The 24,004-nt window shown below is 39.4% G+C and overlaps 1 long non-coding RNA gene across 1 annotated transcript in view; it reads right to left on the reverse strand.

The window, feature by feature from the left end:
• The window catches only part of LOC150063594 (uncharacterized), a 43,274-nt gene extending 30,842 nt beyond the window's left edge, over positions 1 to 12,432 (reverse strand). Inside the window, exon 1 of the long non-coding RNA XR_016535444.1 lies at positions 12,345 to 12,432. This is a non-coding gene — a long non-coding RNA (uncharacterized LOC150063594). The remainder of the gene's footprint in view (positions 1 to 12,344) is intronic.
• Between the last annotated feature and the right edge of the window lie 11,572 nt (positions 12,433 to 24,004).

Raw genomic sequence — 24,004 nt, forward strand, 5'->3', positions numbered from 1 at the left:
TTCAGACAGCACCCAGGCCCAGAGTTCAAACCCCAGGACTGGAAAAAAAAGTATAGAGGAAAGAAGGTTAAAAAGAAGAGTAAATATGAGCCAGAAAGTGGTAGAGTGCTTGCCTAGCATGCACAAATACCCGGGTTTGATTCCTCGGTACCATATACATAGAAAAAAGCTGGAAGTGTTGCTAAGGCTCAAGCGGTAGAGTGCTAGCCTCAAGGCTGTCCAAGGACAGTGGTCAGGCCCTGAGTCCAAGCCCAGGACTGGCAAAAAAAAAGAAGAGTAAATATGAACAAAGTACATTATTTTTATGTGTGGAACTATTAAATGAAACCTCCCTGTGCACTTAACATATACTGAGAGAGATGGAGGCAAGACGGAGAAGGATGTCATTGCCTGCTAATGACCTTCTGTTCTGCCGCAGGCCAGCCAGGAAGTCGATTCAGAACATGTCATCACTGTCCTCTCCAGCTGCCCAGCTCTCCAGTGGCACCAGAGCTGATGAAAACTGGCTGGCTGCTCTTGACTTTTCTCCCATCTCACTGCTGCGCTTCTTGGGAGGGGAGCCAGAAGTGGAGGCTTACTTAGATGCTTCCTATCTGCTTTTTAGCTGTTATTTCAAGGTCAAGTAAATCCACTTTTTAGCTGTTACTTCAAGGGCAAGTAACCCCACCAGGATCCAGACTCCCGGTGACCTAGAAGTCGGTCTATATTGCTGGTATCCTGATTTGAAGCATAGTGCTTACTCCTGTCACCGCACCCAAGGTACAGAGTCACTTATCTTGGGGTTTGTGACCTCCCAGCCACTTATAGAATAAAATCAGGTGACCTCCCATCTTAACATGGAACTTGAATTCTCTTCCTTGAGAACTCTTAGTGGAAGCCAAGTAACTCAAATCCCTAGAAACCTGAGAGCCCACCAGGGCTGCCAGGCTGCACTGGAGAAACCTGAATGTCAGCCTACAGGGAGGTGGAGCCTCTGATCCCCCCCCTTTCTCTGTGCACTGGAGAAACCTGAGTGCGAGCCTACAGGGAGGTGGAGCCTCTGATGCCCCCCCTTTCTCTCTCTCTCTCTTAAATCATGGCTATGTTTGTTTACATTCCCATCAATAGCATATAAGAGCTCCTTTCTTTACATCATTGCACGTGTTTGCTATTCTACTTTTTTATTTTCTTATTGTTGGGGTAATGTATAGAGGGGTTACAGTTACATTCGCCAGATAGTAGGTGCATTACTTCTCACACATTGATACCCCTTCTCATGTTTTTGTCCCCATTTCCCTCCCTCACCTCCTCCCAATCATCTTGTTTTCCCCTCTTCCCTTTCCTATTTCAAATAAACAAATAAACGGATATACAATATACCAGGTAACAAAGTCAGCTACAGTAACAATATGAGATTAACCAAAGGACAAAAAAAAAGAGAAGAGAAATAACATAGTACATTAAGAACAACAATCACACAAGCTAAAGCTCTTGTTTCCATATTCTAGAAATCCTTTCATTTATCCTCATCCTGTATGGTTTTGAGCTATTGTAATCCTCTGCTAAGAGAGTCCAAGATGTGTACTAATTATTACAAATGAGGGAAACCATTGAGCCTGTTTTCCTTTGGTTCTGGCTTACTTCACTTAATATGATTTTTCCAAGTCTTTCCATTTCCAGTCTGATCCTCTTTGAAGGCATTGGCAAGACTGTCCTGACCCAGGGCAAGCCACTCTGTCAGGCTTCTAATTAACCGTGCGTTTCTCCTCTTGGAATGAGCGAAGGAATCTGAGACCTGGATCTGGGCCCAATTCTGCCACTAGTTTACTCTGGGACCCCACTTAGTTCACATGATCTTTCTGGGCTTTGCTTGCTTCTCAAAAAATGAAGAAGGAGCAGGGCATGATGGCTCACACCTGCAATCCTAGCTAGTTAGGAGGCTGAGATCGGAGGTTTACAGTTCCATGTTAACCAGGGCAGGAATGTAATTGAAACTCTTTAAGCAGCCACCAAAAAAGCCAGATATGGAGCTATGATTGATAGCTTTGAGCAGAAGAGCTTAGGGACAGGACCCAGGTTCTATGTTTAAATCCCAGGGTTGGCCCATTGAAAAAGAAGAAGGAGTAGGAATTTGCACTATGATTTCAAAGGCTCCTTTCAGTGTCAAGATTTTGTAGTTCTCTTGAATTCCTGGGGTACCATTTCTAGTCCTACTCTCCACCATATATATGTACACACACACACAGAGTCATGGAGAATGCAAACAATTTTTTAATATGAATCAGAGCAAAATGTAATAAGGAAAGTAAATTTGCTACCCCAAATTTGCATAATGTATTCTCAAGCCAAGCAGAAATGGCATTTGATTTGTTTGCTGCTTTGAATTATCTGCACCGCCGCATTCCTGAATTTGTGCAGATAATTGGGCCGTGACTACATAGGAGGAAGCTACAGCATTGGCATCGGTGGATCACGTCACAATAGTGTGTCTCAGAGTTTGGGTTAACATGCTTAACTCAATCGCTGGAGCCCAAGGAAGAATCTGAGTCAGAATTCTATCATTCTATATATAGAAATTCAAATGTCCCTAATTATACCTCTGCTGGTAAAAGAAATAAAGAGGGCAAGAAAAATGTATTAACTGAAGTCTAAACCAGCAGAGTTTTGCATTCATGAATTTTTGGCTTGTGATCCAAGTAACTCCAAAAGGAGCAGAGGAAGTTTATCCTTTTGTTGAAGCCTGGGTTTAGATCATCTACAATGGGTGACAAGTTGTACAACAGAGTCCTGCAAGGTGGTGACGGCACCTAGCCAGCCCCCAAGCAAGCCACACTGCAGCTCAGTGTTGTCCTCCTACACTGTACAAATGCAAAGGCTGCGAACAAGTGATTTCTTCTGATGCATTAATAAAGTTAAATGGCCCTAAGCTTGTCAGTGAAGATATGCAAAGGAAGTACGTACAGAAGAAAGCCTGGAGCTGGTACAAGTGTTCCCATTCACTCAAATTCAGAAATGTGAACAGATCCTGGTAGTGCAAGTCTCAGGGGCTATTGAGGTAGAACCAGAAAGCTGTCTCAGAAGCTGGAAGGGGGGTAGTTTTAGGACAAATACAACAAATTACTCCTCGACAAAGCAAGTAGTAAAGCAATGAAACATGTTGCCCCTGAAGGCAATATAGGCTGAAAATAGAAATAGGTTCAAAAATTGCTCTGGATAAATTCAAGACTTATAAATCTACAACTGAGGTTTCTTTTGTAATGGGAAAGCGAGATGTACTTGACACTTGACAGGGAATTGTGGTTGCTTGCCTGTAAAGCATCCTGTTTGCTACTCAAGCCAGCTGCAATCACTGCTTACAAAGACCTTCAAGAGTATTATCTTTTAATCTTCATAGATACATGCACTAAATATAATTGTTTCCATATCACAAAAGAGGAAGCTAGTTTTACAAACCTGGATATGATCCCCAAATTTCTACATACATAGGCAAAAGAGAGACTCAAATATTCAGATATAATTCATATTTATAGTGATGTTTTCACAATTGCCGAAAAGTAGAAGTGGCTGGAGTATCCAACAGATGAATGAATATACAATTTGTGATTTATCTGTCCATTGGAACATCATTCAGCCAATAAATGGATAGTTTGGATACATACTACAATTACAGATAAATTATACAAGTGAAATAAGCCATCCAAAAAAATAGATACTGTCTAACCAATTACATAAAATATTTACCTATAGTAGGTAAGTTTTCATTATTTCATTCAAATATTCTGATTAGGGCACTGGCAGTTTTAGGAAAATATTATGGTGATGATTCATCCACATTGCAAATGTAATTCTTGCCACTAAATTATATGGTTAAAAACAGCATTATATATATATATATATATATATATATAGAGAGAGAGAGAGAGAGAGAGAGAGAGAGACAGACAGACAGACAGACAGAGAGAGAGAGATAGAGAGAGAGAGAGAGAGAGAGAGAGAGAGAGAGAGAGAGAGAGAGAGAACCACAATGAAAAACCTGACAGTCAAAAAAACACATTCTTCAGCCAGCTCCTAGGGCTGCCTTTGAATTTATTACTGGACTGTGTAACGGACAGGACTGTGCACCATTGTAAAATTTCCTTTTGCCATTGAATTAGCTTGATTGATCAGAAGGATTCAAATTTCATAAGGAACTTGTCTATAGTACCACACCTTCAGAGAGTCAGAAGCAGGATGTAAAGCTAAATGTTCATGTGTGTCAGGCCTCAGTAGACCTAAGAGTCCAGAGACTAATGATGGGCTATGTCAGTTCTGCAGTGGTCTGCTTCTGCCATCTTCATCTTCTAGAGTGCAAACATTCTGAGAGCATGACAAATGAATCCATTCATCCATTCCACCAGCCAGGACAGACCATCTGTCAAGAGCCAAGTATTTATTGAGCAGTTAATGAATGTGTAACACTATACAGTTCATTCACAGGGACAGAAGGGAGAAGAGGAGGGGAAGGGAGAGGAGAGGAGAAGAAAAATGGAAGGAAAATAGAAAAGAGTAAGAGAGAGAGAGCAAGAAAACGCATATTCTATAACGGTGTAATCAGCTAGGGACAAACTCATGTGAACACAATGCTAAAACAACTAGGCAGGGTAACCAAGGCTTCAAATCAAAGCATCTGAGGGAAGAGCAACTGAATGAAAAGAAAAATCCATTCGTTATGGAATAGCTTCAGCAATAAAACTTCATCTTGGTGAACAGTCTAGGCCTGATGGAGAGGATTATTTTCACTTGATTTTTATAGCTCAACAACCTTAATTATTGCTCCCAAATGTACTACTAGGATTTACCATTTGCTGCTATTTCTCTGTGGTCACTAGAGCCCCTTATACAGTGCCCCAACCCCACCATGTCATAACATTTCTGGTTATGATTCCTCTTGTCGCTGATTTACTGGGTTTTCATGTAAAATGTCTGGACCAGATAGGACTTTAGAGAAGGGACAGTCTGTGCTCAAATCAAGTAAAGGCCTGCTTTGTTATGCACAAAATTGATACTTAAGTGCATCTATTGGTAAAAAAGATATTACATTTGATTGTTTATTTACTAAAGGAAAGCTTTCATAACTCATGACAGAGGATCCCATCATGCTGGAGCACTTTCAAGCCCAGCCTTTGCTCTCACTCATCACTTTGGATGAATCTGATTTATTAGTGAGTGCGCCAGCAATCACTTAGTATACCTTAAAGTTGACCTGGTAAGTTTCACCCATAATACACTCTACAGGGTCTTTGGGCTCCAGAATGAGGAAACTATGATGATGTCTAGTAACCAGATGCTTGCCTTCTTTGTTCTGATTGGTAGATGATGGATCGACAAAATATTTCACCACTGTCCTCTTCCTTGGCTCCTCTCACCAGTAGAGGCTCTCTTACAACTAAGCCTCAGTTTGGGCCATAGAGATATAAGTGTGTGACTGCTGGTCCAGGCTTGTGGGGGAGGGGGGAGGATTCTGGAAAACAAACTGTTTTCTAATAAGAACCAGCGTGCCATAAAGATGAGCACCACCTTGAGGACTGCGGTGATAGTCACATGATGTGACCGTCTGGAGGAGATGACAGTCGCCAAGGATGTAGAATGGACATGTGCAAAAGGATTTCTGGACTGGACATCAGAAAAGGCATCCTACAGTACCTGCCTTGTCTTCCTTCTCTCTTGATTTCTGGTAATGATCCTTTTCACTTCTAACACTACAGCAGCACTACACTAAAACATCGGTTTCACTTGATTTTGCATTTTATCTTAAGTGGAATTGTAAAGTGGGCATTATTTTGTGTTTAGTTTCATTGGCTCAATATTTATGAGACTCTTCTATAATGCTGTGAGTAATTTCACTGTGTTCATTGTCTATTATTCTCATATGAATACATCCTAACTTATATATGAATTCCACTATTATTGATGAGCATTTCTTTATTATTTAGTTGTTGGTTATTACTGGTGAACATTTGTACACAGTCCAGTGATAATACACAAGCAAGCATTTCTGCTAGGGCTAGACACAAGAATGAGTTTGCTAAGTCACATGTTATGCATTAGAAAGCATTTTTGCAAAAATGGTTGTGTCAGGAATCTTTTTTTGTTTCATTTTATTTTTATTTTCGGGAATCTTTTTATGTGGAAGCAACTTTAAGTCCTTATAAGCTTGAAGGTGAATGCATTCCTAGTAAAATAGCCTTAATGGTGTTTTAAAATACTTTTTACAATTAGTTCAAATATATAATCAAGAAACATAACATGAAAAATTGTATTTCTACCTTATCTTAAAATAGTATATGATCGTATAATACCCCTTCCTAGATGAAAACAATTGGCTGCTTCAAAAATAATCATCGAAGGGCTAGGAGTATGGCTTAGTGGTAGAGGACTTGCCTAGCAAGCATGAAGCCCTGGATTCAATTCTTTCGTACCACATACACAGAAAAAGCCAGAAATGGTGCTGTGGCTTAGTGTTAGAGCTCTAGCCTTGAGAAAGCCCAACGACAGTGCCCAGGCCCTGAATTCAAACCCCAGGATTGGCAAAAAAAGAGAGAGAGAAATAATCATCAAGCCAAGTGCTGCTGGATCATGCTAAGTCTAGCTACTCAGGAGGCTAAGATCTGAGGATTATACTTTGAAGCCAGCCTGAACAGAGAAGTCCATGAGATTCGTATCCCCAATTAACCACCAAAAAATAGAAAGTAGAGCTATGGCTCAAGTAGAGTACTAGCTTGGAGCAATAAAGCTCCATGAAAGTGCCCAGAACCTGATTTCAAGCCCCAGGACCAGCACACATACAAATAAAACCCTCAGTATTTATATGTTTACTATATGACAAAACCATTCTAAGGGGGGGGGTTGCATACATTAAGTCACTACACTGTGAGTACAGTCATCCCAGATGCCCCTTTTACAGGGAAGAATCCAAGGTGAAAAGATCAGATGGCACAAGGCACACTGACAAGGAACAGTGGATTCAGAACTGTGCTTCACAACACCAACAGAAAGGCTGAGCATGCTCAACTTTATCATAACCCCTCTCAGTCATACTGTTATATAGCTAACTCTGATCTCACTTCTATTACTCTACCAGGTTGCCATAAATATTTAAGTTTGTAACTGCAAACATTACATGGTCTTTTTAGAAAAAAAAGAGATCAGCATTCCTGGAATGCATTTGCCCTCTCTAACCTGAATTTCTCCATTTAGAAAGGTGGATTAGAACATAACAGAGACATTGTAAGATTTAAATGTTTATTATTTTTCTATTTGTTTGTATCCTTTTTGTGAGTTCTACCCCATATATAATGTACATTGTTTTGTTAAAAGAAAGGGAAGGAAAACATAAAGAAAGCTCCTAAGAGGAAAGAATGCCTCTCTTTTCTGTCCTTATGGGCTTTTCTTCTACCTGTCATCATTTGGTACTAAAATTCTTCTTGATTCAGCCATTATTACTCTCAACTTCTTCCATGGTCGATCTATCTATCTATCTATCTATCTATCTATCTATCTATCTATAGATCTAAATACATATATGTATATATGTGTGTATATATATATATGTGCCAGCCAAATTAACCCCACAACACATTTTATTTGCATGTATTAATTGTACAGAAGCATTACTCTTTCATATTGCCTTTACCCTCCTTCAATTTTATGATTTTTAATAGATTTAATTATTCGGTATTTTACCTGTGTACTACTACTGGAATCACATTCATCTCCTATTGTTGTATATATCCATCTGCCTAGAAGATGCCATTTAGTAGAAATTCCCTAGTAAAATGTTACCTTATTGTTAAAAACTTTTTGGAGTATCTCTCTAGCAATAAAGTTTCCTTTGAGCCTAAGTAGCATTTGGGCAATTCATGTACACATTATTTCATTTATTTTTTATTATAGATCCACAAAATCCTAGTTTACACCCAGAATACTCAAAAGCTCTTTGATGGACTATATACTCTATATACATAATGTTTTAGTACATATATTAATATGTATCTATGATATACAAACCCTAAACTTAATTTTAATTATGTTCTAAAATCTATGTGCCAGTGATTGTATATAGAGATTCCCTTCTTGACTACTTGCTTGTTGAACATAGCATTTGAAATATGATGTAAAAATCAATGTTAAAAAATTCTTTAATAAAAAATTAAGAAATAAAAAGAAAAAAGAGACCGGAACAGGATCTTCAGACTTACTATGCCCCCAAAATACTGGTCCTTGAAATTCCAAAGCTATACCTATGTGCAAAAAATTCTTATTTACACATATTATAGTAAAAATCCCACCCCCAAATATCCTGTGGAGTTTTGTTTTTATTTTTCTGTCAAACTTGGGCCCTGGGCGCTGTCTCTGAGCTCTTTTGCTCAAGGCTGGCACTTTACCACTTGAGTCACTGTTCCACTTCTGGCTTTTGATAGTTAATTGGAGAAAAGAGTCTCTCAGACTATTCCTACCTAGGCTGTATTGAAACCTCAATCCTCAGATCTCAGCCTCCTGATTACAGGTATGAGCCATCTGTGCTCAGCCCTGTGGATTTTTTAATTTTTTTTTGCCAGTCCTGGGCTTGAGCTCAGGGCCTGAGCACTGTCCTTGGACTTTCTCAAGGCTAGAGCTCTACCACTTGAGCCTCAGCACCACTTCCAGCTTTTTACTACGTATGTGGGGTACCGAGGAATCAAACCCGGGTCTTTGTGCATGCTAGACAAGCACTCTACCACTAAGCCACACTCCCAGCCCCAGCCCTGTGGGTTTTTAAAAATGATATATTTATGCATAGAAAGAAATTAAGAATGAGAAGTATGATTTCAGCAAAATACTTTTCCTGGTGAGATCTATCTTTATTTACCCCAATAAGCTTTTTTTATTCCAATTTAAATTTTTGTTGCTTATTATCCTAACTGAAGGCAATGCTGAGAAAGCCCTTCAATTGTAACAACATTTATAGGAGCCCTATTAGTTACATGTCAGTCTCTTTACTGATGTGTCAGAAAAGTCTAGAAGCAATTGGATACTTCTTATATTCTTAAATAATATAAATGTATATTAATCTTTCTTTTCATTGCCACTGCCTTTCTCAAAAATCTGAAACAACTTGAGTCAGCCATTCGCTTTTCCTTGGATCCCTCTCTCCCTCTCTCTCTCCCTCTCTCACTCCCTCTGTCTCACACATGCTCTCTCCCTCTCTCTCCTTCTCTCACCATTTATTGAAGGCCTATGTGCCAGTATTGCTAATTCAGAAATGGCACTAAAATGTCCCCTACAGTTAACTTATAGCCACTCTTGTTCCCTATTATTTGATTTAATCTATTGAGGGACTAGTTTTTTAATTTCATTGCTGGAAATTTCTTAGCCTCTGATTTCCCTGGGGTATTACGTGTTAAGCCAGAAAATAAAATAGCCTTTTCCCCAACCCCCTCTATTTTAGTGAGTTGGAAGGCCGATATACATCACTGAAGTTTTGCTATTAATGTGAAGTTGGTTAATTATAGCAAGCACATAGTTGGCATGCTGTGATGATGAAAGAGAAAAAGAATAGCCCATCAGTCAGAAGCTTCTAAACGATTTTTCCATAATCTAGGGATATTGAAATTGATGGGTCTCAGCCTGTCAACCAACCAAACATGGCATCTAGCTCTGGCTGAGGAAGGAGATCTAGAGCTTTAAGCGTGAAAAAGTCAAAAGGCCTCCAGGGAAGAGATGTGTACCCTGTTTTACTTGAACAAAGAACAATGTCCATCTCTGTCTTCTATTTATTATGCTTGTCATTGTCATCAGAACAAAGCCACCCATTTTTCCCACTCAGCTTGTGTCCCCTTCTGATTTTTTATGTCTATTCCATTGTTTATACTCTTGGCTTTGGTTCTGAAATTTATCACCTGAGATTGGAGTGGTCCTGATATTGAACATGCCCCCACCTCTGCCTCCACACCAAGTCACAGGAGAAGCCCAGGCAGTTTCCTGTAAATCATGAGACATCGGAGTATCTCTTTCAATTCCTTCCTCGTACCAGAGATTTGCTGTCACTTGCTGTGAGCCAAGTCACTCTCCTCCTGTTGGAAAGCTCCCACCTAGCCAGGTGACCAGGTGTTAGAGCCTGAGCTGCATTGAGTTCAGCCATTGAGCTCACGTTTTGGTATCACTTTTTGGCTTGGAGGGATTGGGAGCATGGTCTCGTGGTAGAATACTTGCCCACCCCAAAAAAGTGCTTTGAATTGCTAAACATACCATCAATGAACAGCTGGAAGACTGAGAAGAAGGAGATGGAGAATGCAGCCATAGCACCCAACATCACATGTGTGAAAAGCCAACTAAAAGTGGAGGGGATTGAAGGGGCACAGGACAGATGGGGAAGAGCCATGGGAAGTGGGACCATGCACGTTAGTCAAAATCGATGCATTGGATGGAAGCAATTTTGTACAACTACTAAAAGATCATAAAAATAATAAAATAATAGAAAAAAATCCACTCTCCTACAGGCTTTTGAATCTTCAATGTCCCTTCTTTCCCCTCTCCTCCCCCTCTTCCTCACCAGTTCTGGGGCTTAAACTCAGGGCCTGAGCACTGTCCTTGGGCTTTACTCAAGGCTAGCACTCTACCACCTGAGCCACATCACCACTTCTAGCTTGTTCTGTGTATGTGGTACCAAGGAATCGAACTCAGGGTTTCACACATGCTAGGCAAACATTCTACCACTAGGCCAAACTTCTGCCCTTACTCTTGTCAATTCTTTCTCCTCATTTTATGCAAATGAGTGCATATAGAACTTCCTTAAATGCTTCAGGAGTCCCCAGTGCTATTGCAGAGAGATTGACCCACAGCCTGGAAATCCACAATGGTCTTTTACCAATCAGAAAAGGGTTTAGGTTACTTTTTCCCCCCAGCCTGTCCCAAGAGTTCTTCTTCTAAGAACATGTCTTGTCTTCCTCTGGTAACACTTTGTCTCCTTAATAAGAGCTTCAGCAGCCTTTAATGGTTAATTTTTCCTAAGCTGACCGCTTCTAGAAATAGTTCTCTTTAAAATTGCTGCAGATCATTTTCTCTGAATAAAATGGAATATTAAACAACGTCGAGAGGGTTTGCATTGAACAAGATGACAGTATTTCATCCGCAGAGACACAGTGTGTTAAAAGGTTCGACAGTTGTGTACCAAGGAAATTTCTTTCCCCTCACACCTCTCCGTGAAGCCCAGAACTGGGTCTAACAAGCTTTCCATGCCACACTTAGCACGTATTTACACTCTTACAGCTCCTAGGTGGGTGTGTTATCTCGTCTCAGAACAAAGCCAAGCTGGATTGGACTACCTTATCCACCTGAACCTATAAAAAAATCTTATTTATTTCCCAGCTACTAGAAATTTAGGTAATGATTTTTTATGTAGGAAGTTGGCAAATGTCAGATGCTTGTCTGCAGTCTTATTTGCAAAGGATGGCAACTAGAGGATTGCATTGTTCAACCTTTTCTCCTCAGACAGTCTTCCTTGAGGTTTTAGGCAACAAGATATCTGGGCCAGACATGAAGAGTCTAAAAATTGCACTGAATACTGATTGCTTCAAGAAATCATTATTTATATCACTAGTATATCAACTAAAGGCACAATTATGTTCACGGTTGTTTTATTTTTCCATTATTATTTACCCTATAGCAAAACTTCCCCATGGCAGAAAGCCTGGGATCTCTGTCTTGAGTTCCACTCTGATATCTTTAGATTGTCAATGCATGCCAAAGGCTTACTTCCTGGGGAGGGTGTTGATAATGGCAATGACAACCCTTCTAGACAACTTGATTACAGCAGGCCACTGTCAGGAGCCACTGGACTATGCTTTGACAATCTGTCAGCTAGGTCTTCCCCTGAGCTCCATCCTACTCCCTCCCATCTATGTTTTCCTTTCAGGCCTATCTCTCTCTCTCTCTCTTTTTTTTTGTTACAAAGGAATGGATCTATTTTTTTTTATTTATCTAGTTGGGAGAACCTGTAGGCTTTTTTATTGTAATTAATAGAGGGGTTACAGTTATACTGGTCAGGTAGGAGCATTATTTCACACTCATTGATACCCCTTCTCATGTTTTGTCCCCATTTCCCTCCCCACACCCTCTCCCCTCATCTTGTTTTCCCCCCTTCCCTTTCCTACTTCAAATAAACAAATAAAAATATATACAATGTTTCAGATAACAAGTAAGATACAGTAACAATATGAGATAACCAAGGGACAGCAAAAGAAATGAGAAATAACATAGTACATTAACAACAATCACACAAGACAAACTCTTATTTTCAGGGATGTCTCTTACCTGTGTCTGCACCCACCCTTTCCTCAGAGACCAACCTTATCCAAAGACATTATCCACTTGGAGCTGTCTTGCCAGTGTGCCTCACAGCTACGGGGAGCCTTTCTCTTAAATTTACAGGTGTTCTGCTGAAGTAACTATTCTTTGATAAGACAAGAACTGTGACTCTGGGAAAACTGCCACTTTCAGTGTCACTGTGATGGGTACTGTGACATCTCTACCCTTTGGGGATATACTTTTCTTAGTGCACCATGTAGACAGGGTTGTAAAGTATATCTAGGACTGAAAAGTATACCAAATGACAAAACCCACAAGCATATGACCAAAAATAAGCTTCCATTTTCGTTACTATCCTAGCCCACCATATGCCTGAGCCCTACTTGCCAAATCTCAACAACCCCATTATTTCTCTTGGGCATCTGTCTCAATGTTCACAGTTGCCAGAAGCCTGAAAGGGGCAACACAGATGTCCTTGAGGCCACCACTAGCCAGAGGCGATGGGACATAACAAGCCATCTTTCTGACCTGGAGTTTCCCCCACCTTCTTGCCATGAGGCTAAACGGAACACCAAGTCATTGATTTCATAGTCATTTCACCATAGAGGTTTCGCAGTGTTTGCAAAGATGGGTGAGAAATATGGATACTTGGAATCTGCCCTGAATCTGGGCTTTCTTCTGAAAGCCTAACTATTTATGCTTAAGTCCAAGTCCAGGTCAGCATCTGAATTTTATTCTTCTTTTATCATAATTTTCTCTGAGGGACCTTGATATTCTTTTCTGTACCCTGTTTTTAGGCTAGCAGATATGACTACCTATTCAACTAGTCTATCACACGTCTTTTATTCTAGGATGGAAGTGGATGGGATATAATAAGAGTTTTCCTCTGTGGCCCTGGTGACTGACCCTTTCGTTTATTCATGTTTGGCAGTACTAGTGTTTGAATTCAGAGCCTTACATGTTTTTAGGCTTGTACTTTATCAGCTACACCTCCACCTTTGTTTTGTGTTATTCTGTGCTGATGCTGGAAAATCAGGGCCTTATTCTCTTGCTTGGCTTTTTTGGTTAAGGATAAAATGTTAATAGTTAAGCCACACCTCTACTTCCAGCTTTTTTGCTGATTAATTGGAATAGGAGTCTTGGATTTTTCTGCCTAGGCTGGTTTCAAACCTCAGTCTTCAGATTTCAACTTCCTGACTAGCAAGGATTATAGGCATTACTGGTACTCAGATATATAGATAGATAGATAGATAGATAGATAGATAGATAGATAGATAGATAGATAGATATATTTTTTTTCCCGGTCATGGGGCTTGGACTCTGGGCCTGGGCATTGTCCCTAAGTTCTTCAGGTCAAGTCTACAGCCCTACCTCTTCATCCTCAAATCCACTTTTGGTTTTCTATTGGTTAATTGGTGATAAGAGTCTCACAATCTTTAGTGCTTGGGCTAGCTTTGAACCTTGATCCTCAGTTCTCAGCATCCTGAGTAGCTAGGATTACAGTGTTGAGCCACTGTACCCAGCATGTGTATTTTTTTTTTTTGCCAGTTCTGGGCTTGAGCTCAGGGCCTGAGCACTGCTCTTAGATTTTCTCAAGGCTAGAATCCTACCACTTGAGCCACAGCAACATTTCTGGCTTTTTTAAAAAAATGTGTGTGGTGCCATGTAATCAAACCTGGCTCTTCATGCTAGGCAAGCACTCTACCACTAGGCCAAACTCCTGGCCCCATGATTTCTTTTCTTGTCTTTTTTTTTCTTTTCAATAAGATAACCACCATATGCAGAGTGACAAATAATAACTTAAAGGTTACGGATTACAGAAAAAATCATAACTGTAGAAAATATTTTCCATCTATATTAAAAGAAATATTTACAAATTTGACAACAAAGTATTACAGCTTTAATTCCAGGCATTTATTAAGTGGTAGCTATCTATATCTGAATCTCAAGGTTAGTTTATGTCACAGATCTACAACCAACTGGGCCTGTGGATAAGAAGAAAGCCAAATTCTCCTGGATGCAAATGTGCTCATAAGAAAAGTTCAAAAGATAGTCCCTTGCCAAGTTCTGCAGAAGTTTGTCTTCATTGCAGTGAGGGAAACTCATTGAGTAACATCTTTGACCAGTGAGTCTCTAACATAGGCACAGAATAACTACTCTATTTAAAATTATTACTCTACTTAGAACAATATTCACTTCACTTAGTGCTGTGTTTAGCAAGTGTTTTTGATAGCAAATACAAATAAATTTTCTGTAAGTTCACAAAACTCTGAGTTGAATCAAATGTGCTGCTCTGTTTTCACTAAGAAAGGTACATTATAACTCACCTGGACCTACGATGTGGTACACAAATTTCCATACTTTATTTGGGTAAAGAAAAACCTTTTCCTTCTAGCTTAACATGGATCTGCTATGGAACCAGTATGAATTTCCTAATTCTTTGGGCATGCAGTTCAGGGAATGTTGCTATATTTAAATGGATTGGGGGTGGGGAGGGGTGTTGAGACCAGGGCTTGAACTCAGTGTCTAGGTGCTCTCCTTGAGCTTTTGTGCTCAAGGCTAGTGCTCTAGCACTTACCACAGCTCCACTTCTAGCTTTTGGTGGTTAAATGGAGATGAGTCTCATGCCTAGGCTGGTTTGAACCTCAGATCTCAACTCTCAAGCCTCATGCATAGCTGGATTACAAGCATAAGCCACTAGTGCCAGGCTTGAATGGGACTTTTGTACTTTTTTCTCTTTGTCTTTTGTAATCAACTCTCAATCAAGATTTTATTGTTTTTGTAGACCTCAGATCCACAGAGTTTTATTGTTGATTCTTGTGTTTGGCATGCAGTCCATATTGGTTGAATTTGGTTTTTAAGTACTAAAGCTCAAAGAAATTCTATTTTTCATTTCTAAATTCTATTTTCTTGTTGGGACCTCCAATGTTCCTATTCAGTGATTTACAAAGTAATTAAATTCCAATGAAGAAGTAACTGGATACACAGCAAGAAAACTCCTGCTCTTAAAGATGAATTCATATGACATAGACTTTGAGTGGACTTTGAATATAGTTATTATTTTAATAATATGGAAAATTGAACCAAATGTCCCCTTATTTTAACAATTATCATTTTTTGTTCTTTTCATAGCTTTTCATCCTTGTTTAAATGAAACACATAAATATGACCCTGCCCTAACTTCACCTTTACTTTTGAGAGTATCCTAAACAGCGGAAGTGGGCAATCCTATGGCTTAGTAGCACAGGTTCTCTTAATGGAATGAATTCTTTTCCTATTCCCTGAAACTCATACAAAATATGTTTGTGCATTTTTTCAATGAGCTGGGTACATTTATCTTCCCATGGCAACATTTTCTCAGGGACTAAGCATCATTTTCTCAGATGATAGCATAGTCTTACTCTCTACAGTAAGCATTCTAAAGTAAATAATCCCATTGATTAACTGGTAGGGAAAGTCTAGGCTTGGGGTTGCAGCTCAGTGGTAGAATGCTTTCCCTGGGTTTGATCCGTAGTGCTGCAAACAAAAATAGTTGGTCAATTTTTATCAAATTCAATATAGACCCTATAGATGGACTTCGGCTTTCAGACTAACCTGCTTCTTTATATAATGTAGTTATTAGCGATACTATTTTTGAGAAAAGCTTGGTACTGTTTGTATAGGCGCTTGAAACCCACCCAGGGCAAAAATATAGAAAGATCCCCTCTCTAGATAACCATATTAATCAAGGTCTTTAGTGTCTTGCTAAAATTACAACTTAGCCATAAATACAAGATGCCTAAAACACACAAATCTCCAATCAACAATGTGGGAATTTCAAGCTGTATCCACATATTTCTTGTTTATTTATGTACAAGGGTTTGATTTCAGGGCCTTAACCTTGCTAGACAGGTGCTCTGTCACTTGAATCACAGCCTTTTAAATCTTAATTTACCTGGTATTTATTGCTTGTTAAGTATCTGAGGCAATTGATAATTGAAAGGAATTTTCATCCTAAATTCTATCCCCACACTAAATTAAAAAATTAATAAATAACACATACGTGTGTGTCACCTATGAGGACATCTTAACTATGCCAGGATATAACATTATTCGTTTGTCATTGATATTTGAGAAAATTCCATAATAAAAGAGTTTTCAATATCTCAAGTTAAATTGAAAACAACTCCATCACATTAGTTGGATATTTCCATGACAAATAATTCATTTCGGGGCATAATAATAGCAAAATAATTTAAATTGATATAATTAATTTCTCAAGTAATAAAGAATAAGATTGTTCTAGTTATCAACTCTTTTTATTTTTTTAAATCTTAGCTTCCAGGGTGCTCAGAGCTATATTTTGAGATCAATTGCATTTTTCTTGTGCCTAAGTTTTTATGACACAGTTATAATCCACCTAGTGGCTGTCTCTTATTCTACTGCTATCTTCTACTGATTCTTTATAAATCATTTAAAATCCTTGGGGCAATAGATAAAAATCAAAATAAGTAAACCACACATAATTCTTATAGTGCCATTCTAGGAATTTGATAGTATTTAGTTAGAGATGGGGAGATGATGAATTACCATAAAGAGAAGGCACAGATTGACAGAAAGCATAAAGGTAATTTTTCTGCCAGGAGGGAAAAGCAGGAAGAAATAATCTCATTCATGCAGCTCACTTATTATTTTTTTAATCATTAGTATATGTACTCAGTCTCAATAAAGAAAACCTCCTACCACAGACTATTAGTCTTTTAAGAAAAGGTGGCTCATTTTTTTCAAGGAATATGGTCTTTTTTTTTTTTAAAGTATCTTATGTCTTGAGCTTGTAAAAAATTCTTTCTAGTTAAACAGATACAATAAGCAATCATTCTGTAGAAATCAATGTCAATAAATTATTTAATATATATATATTTGGGAAGGTGGCTCATTTTTATTTAAAATTTTATTTTATTTTATTTTATTTTTTTTTTTTTTTTGCCAGTCCTGGGCTTGAGCTCAGGGCCTGAGCACTGTCCTTGGACTTTCTCAAGGCTAGAGCTCTACCACTTGAGCCTCAGCACCACTTCCAGCTTCTTTCTATGTATGTGGTACCGAGGAATCTAACCCGGGTCTTCATGCATGCTAGGCAAGCACTTTAACCACTAGGCCAAATTCCCAGCCCCCTTATTTAAAATTTTAAATGGCATAGGTGGGTTGCTTGCTTACTTGATGGGGGCGGACACTTTTCTTTCCTCTTACCTCATTCCATGGTTTCATTCTAGGCTTGTTGTTTGTAATACCTTAGAGACCAGGAGCACAGGCATGCCCCACAGAGATGTCCTCTCAGCCCATCAGTCCCCCAGGCTCTGCCTTCTGTGCCTAGGCTCCCTCCCTCCCTCCCTCCCTCCCTCCCTCCCTCCCTCCCTCCCTCCCTCTCTCTCTCTCTCTCTCTCTCTCTCTCTCTCCTCTCTCTCTCTCTCTCTCTCTCTCTCTCTCTCTCTCTCTCTCTCTCTCTCTCTCTCTCTCTCTCTCTCTCCCCCCCCACATCTCTCCCTTTTTCTCTCCCTCTCCCTCTCTTTCTTTCCCTCTCTCTTTCTCTCCCTCCCTCTCCTTCTCCCTCTCCCTTCTCTCTCTTCTCTCTCTCTTCCTGTCCCCTCTTGACCTCCCTGTCCTCTCCCCTCTCTCTCCCTCCTCTCAGGCCAGATTTGGCTAGATGGCAAGCATCTCTGACAATTCTCATTTGACTTGGGCTGGAAGGCTGGGCTGTTGCCAATCAACAAACTGGATGTCAGGCTCAGCTGTTTCAGCTGAAGAAATTGATCCTTTTTAAATAAAATCTGTTGGGGTGAAGAGTCCAAGGCTCTCGGGTGGCTGTGACAAGAGAATCCTTCTAGAAGAGAAAAATCAGGTCACAACCAGAGGGGGCAATTCATGCAACAACTGTAGATTTTTACTAAATACAGAAAAGAGATCTCAGAGACAAGTTGTTGTGGGAGAAAGATTGCAATAAAGTTATTTTTTTCTTTAAAAAAATATTGGGCTAACAAGCCAGCTGACTTTGTAATTTAGTCATACTATTATAGAACCAAAATGCTATGCCCAGTAATCAAATTCAGGTTATATTAAGTGACAGTCTGTGAGATGCATCAAATTGAATGCAGCATTGTATGGATATGTGAAAATGTTCATTCTCTAGGAAAAATGAGTAATATTTTCATCCAATTTCCCAAGAGGTCAACAATAAAAAAAAAAAGAAAGCAAGAAAAGGTCCAGAACCTCTCACTGATCTAATTCAATGCCCTCATTTCCTCCAGTCCATCCAATCATAACTAACTCTAGTTACTGAGCTAACACTGAGCTGCCAGGTGAGGGATTAGGAAAGATCAATCATACCAACGGAACTTCTCTAATAAGATTTTCTTTGAAAACCCTATAGCTTGCAGGGCTAAGAGACATCCTGAAAGGACAAAGAAGGCCCACACTATCTGGAGCTCTGTACACATGGCTTTTGGGTCATCGTATTTTAAGCGTCATCTTTTCTGTGATCATTTTGTGTATTTAGGAGTATCATTTTTCTGCAGGCTCTGTGTCATTTATAATAGAGAATTCTACAAATAAGAGACACTGGTGTCAGCTGGTAATAAGAACACAGGAAAGTCTCACTCCGTAAGATAGATTTCTTCATTGCCACAACACCAACAAGTATCGCTAACATTTTTGTGTAGCCATCTAAGTACAAGGTCCTATCTCTAGATCTTGTTACCATCTGGAATGTTTTCACTGTGGAAAGAGCTCCTTCATTCCAAGTACTTGTTCCCTGACCACCTTTGTTCTCCTCTCCTTGCCGCAACATCTGTTAGTTGATCACTTCCCTGACCTTTCTATTTCCCCATATACAGAAGTTCCAACTCCCTATCTTCAGTATTTTTGCCTTCGTCCAATCTCGTTGTACAGCGTCCAGTTCAACCACCTGGGCCAATAGCACCCCTCAATAAGGTCTGATCTACGTCTTTTCTTCTAGGCCTGGACTACTAATAGACTACTTTCTTGTAAGTTCTCAAACATTTCTTTTCCATTTTTAGCTATATCAAACCTACTTCCACTACTGTACCTACCATACAATCCTGCTACATGCAGGATCTCTCTGCCCCCCCCCCCTCTCAACTCAAGCCTAGTACTTGCTAAGCAGGTGCTCTACCACTTGTGTCACATCTGCAGCTTCTTTTGCTTTGGTTTGGGACATAGTCTAGCATTTATGTCCAGGTGACCTGGAATGTAATCCTCCTTTTTATACTTCCTATTTCCCATGGAGCTGCATAATAAACACAGGTCTTCCTTGTTTATATATTTGTTTACTTACCCAGTCTGGCCTCAAACTACCATCCTCCCAATCACTGCCACAGGGGGAACTAGGACTGCAGGCCCAAGTCACTGCCCCAAAACAACTTGTCTCTTACTGAGAAAGAAAATAAAGGCTCTCAACAGAAAACTTACCAATGCCTTACATCTGTACTGGATTTTTCTTCTTCCCTTCTGACCAGTGGAAGAGATGTTTGGCCTTCTGTTCAATGCTAATCCCTATTTTTCAGCTCTGACTGCACTCTTTACTTCTCTTAGGATTTCACTTCATTTACTACTCTGCTTTATCTTCCAGGCACATCTGCCTGCTTTACTCATTCCTTGACACATTACTCTGATCTAAAATATGAACAACATTCCACCTCAGATGTAGCAGAAATCAAATAACCTTGAAATCATGTGCCTCCTAAAATCATGCAATTGGAGATCTACAGAATCAGATTTTGGTGCTCCTTTTAAAGAAGCCAAAGTCTAAGCAAGTGCTATTTAAATGTTAGTGTACACAGAATCACTTGTAGAACTTCTTCATATTCTGGACTCTTGGACTTTATTTCAAGAATCTCTGAGCCAGCATATCCGGAATTGAGACAAGGTACCTACAAACAGATGATTAACACATTGAAAGCTTTACTTCTTGTTCAAACCCCTCATCTAGCCTTTTGTGCAAAAATTTGGAGTTCCAGGCTACTTACATTTCCTAGTTTGCCACCTTTGGGGGAGACGTGGAGTCCTTCATGATGAATCCTCTGTTTCTACCTATGAAACACAAACATTGATAGATTGTATATAAGAAATTTGGGAAACTTTTATAGGACATCATGTCACATCTACCATAATAGGCCAGTGTGGAACTCAGGCAAGAAGTTTCACACAACCATTAATTGGGAAGTTTATATGATCCATGGCTTGCTCAGGGAGAGCAGAAGAGGTTGGCTTTTGGTGAACACTACACACCCTTTATTTCAGATGTTCTAGCCAGTGGGTAACAGTTGGAAAGCAATTTGGTATTACAATAAAGCCCAATTCATTTCTTATAAATTCCAAACATTGGCGCTGATATCAATTACTTATCCTAAGACTTGGTTTTAAGATAATTTTGGAATTTCACTTCAATCTATTTGAAAATGGGTCACCATGCCACACAGGTCTTGTTAATGGGCTCTGTAGGTTGCCTACGGATGAAAATTGTTTTTATAGCATCCATCAACTATTGGCTTCATATTAGGAAATTGTGCAGTGTCTCTCCTTTTCCCCAAGTCTGCTGAAGCAGCATCTTGTAAGTTTCGGGTCTTATCATTGATTCTTTCCACAGAGCAAGAAAAGAAAACTCTGACTAGGTAAGGCAGCTTTAGCTCTTCAGAAGAAAAACCCTCTTGGTAATTAATTCTACTTCCAGGTATCTCTTCACTTGAATGCCTTTACAACTTTGTGTTTTACTTTTCTTTTCATGGGAGAGCTCACACTAAGCTATAACCTTTTTTTCCATATATTTTTATTGTAATTAATAGAAGGGTTACGTTATATTCACCAGATAGAAGGTGCATTACTTCACATACATTGATACCCTTTCTCATGTCTTGGTCCCTCCCCCCACCCCCGCCCCTAATCTTGTTTCCCCCTCTTCCCTTGGCTATCTCATATTGTTACAGTATTTTACCTTGTTATCTGATATATTGTATATATGTGTATTTGGTTATTTGAAATAAGCTATAACCTTTTGATTGGTATTTTATTTTGCACATAAATGATTTCCCTTAGTAACTTCTCAGCAACTTACAACTTTTATAAACCATCTTCTTAAGTAAGGAAGTTTACACATGAAAATTGTTTGTAAAGATTATAAGTGGTGAAAGAGTCCTAATAAAAAATTCATTGTGTACAAGTAGTGTTTTTGCTCTCAGAATTCATACTTTGGATTACTATTTTAATATTTCAAAACACTGTTCAAGGGAAATTTAAAGCTTTTATTCAGAAAAAAAATCAAGCTTTTATCAGGACTCAGGGATGCTAGTAGTTTTTTGGATGATTTGAAGTGGACGGTGGACAGGGGTACGGAAATGTTGCGTTAGCCTTTAACATGAGTTCCCATCTTGGTCTTCCTTTTCTGCATTGAAGAAAGTGCTTTGGATGGAGCCTAGGACAGAAGCATTATAAGTTACTGAGGAATCATTGAAGGGAAGAGGAGCAAAACCAATTTGAAACTACCTAACTGTATTTCCAATCAACTCATTGCACAGTCACAGACTTTCAAATTCTCCTTCAAACAATCCTCAGAACTTCAGCTCTATCATGGCCTGTACTCTCCACTTTGCTTTTCCTACTTCATGGGCCAAAAAGTTCTGACCTAATATAGGAATCACAGACGGGAGCATCATAGATCAGAGGAATGATAGGGAATCTGAAGATCGCTTTGAATTCTGTTTTTTTTATGTTAAAAAAGGGAAAATGAAAGATGGATGAACATATTGTTGGCAAGATGAAGCTCTGTCTCCATGTATTAATGGAATCCTTTTCACTCTCAGACCTTTCTCAAATAGCCAGGGAAATGGGTCATGAAGTGTCTCAGCCTCTCTCCAAATGAGCAAATGTTAGCTCTTATAATGCAATCTAAAGTTCAAAGGATAAGCAGGTGGGACACATCTGAGACACAAGGGCAGGGCTCTGTACACATCTTCAGGAAGTAAAGTCCCTTAAGCCCTTGAGAGGCTGAGAGCCCAGAAAGCTATAGCCTGTCACTCTTGCTCATTGCTTGGTTCACAGTCCTACTGCCTTAATGCACACCAACAGACAAAACTCTTTACAATGTTGCAGATGGACTATTTTCCCAGCTCTCATGCTATGGACCTCACTGAGACTGGGTGCCAGTATTGTTGGGTTCTGATTCTAGGTGTGCAGAGTTAAATCTGGAGGTTGTTGACAGTGGATTCTGCATAATAGAAATAGCTATGACCTTAAAGATTCTATCCTCTCATCCATCACTGACCCTGAGGGCTGGATGCTTTTCTTCCTTCTTTCTGCCTGTGTCTTCTCACTGAGGAACTTGAATGGCACTCCCTGCTCCTCCATAGCTGACAGACAGAAGCATCATCTTGGTCTGGTATGGTGACAGCACATCCCCCAGGCAATGATGAAAGTCAAAGTAGATATATCTGGCCATATTTGATTCCTGGTTACCAAAGCTGATTGCCACTATGAATGACCCCTTTCCTTAAGTACAACTTCATGGGCTACATTCCTGTGTCATGCTGCCCATGGCAAGTTCCAAGGCAGAGTCAGGGATAACATCAGGAAGCTTGACATCAATGGGAGTGAGATCCATATTTTAGGAGTGAGATTCTCACCAACCAACGTCAAATGGCAGCAGGGGTGGGGAGGGGTGGTAAAATTGGTGATGAATATGTTGTAGAACCTGTTAGTGTCTTCACTATCATGGAGATAGTGAAGTGATCCTTGCAAGGATCACTTGCAAGGCCAGATAGTTTATATCATCAAAACTATGAGAGGTTGGACAGCTCTTCAAGATAATCAGCAATGCCTCTGGCACCATCAACTTCTTGTCCATATGGTCAAAGTCATCCAGGACATCAAGGAAGAACATGTGACCATAGTCGCATATACATCGGCAGTGTTAGGTATATTCACACTGTTATGTCCTCAGATGATTCTTAGGTGAAAATAGAAATTCAAGTACTCTTGAGAATAATTTCTACATTTTCCTTACCTAGCAATGTTTTTAAATCGTTATTATAAAGGCGATATACAGAGGGGTTACAGTTACATAAGTCAGGTAAGGAATATATTTCTTTTTGTACAATAGCATCTCTCCTCTTGCCCTCTCTCCATTTTAGCTCTCTCCCCACACATAAGTTGTACAATTCATAGCATCCAGTGAGTACCATTGTAAGACTGGAATATAATTAATAATACAAGGTATTTGGAATGTGTATTAAATAAAATGTGAAAAGTAGAAATAAATGAATTAACCATTTATCTTGAATGAACCTTGAACCTTGAAAATACAAAGAGGAAATACAAAATGAAAGTAGAAACAGAAAATATAGAAGTCTTGATCAACATAAAAACAACTGAATTATTTTAAAAGAATAATAAAATAAACACATTTTTAGCATTTCTTATAAAGGTAAGAGAGATAAAAGAAAGACAACAGGGCTGGGAATGTGGCTTAGTTGTAGAGTGCTTGCCAAACATACATGAGGCCCTGGGTTTGATTCCTCACTACCATATAAACAGAAACAACTGGAAGTGGCAATGTGGCTCAAGAGGTAGAGTAATAAGTAGCCTTGAGGAACAGAAGCTCGGGGACAGCACTCAAGCTGTAATTTTGCAGATAATCAAATATCCATCCTTTAAAAGG

The sequence above is a fragment of the Megascapheus bottae genome, chromosome 5 (genome assembly GCF_031878675.1).
Source record: "Megascapheus bottae isolate mThoBot1 chromosome 5, mThoBot2.hap1, whole genome shotgun sequence".
In the NCBI taxonomy this organism is placed as follows: Eukaryota; Metazoa; Chordata; class Mammalia; order Rodentia; family Geomyidae; genus Megascapheus; species Megascapheus bottae.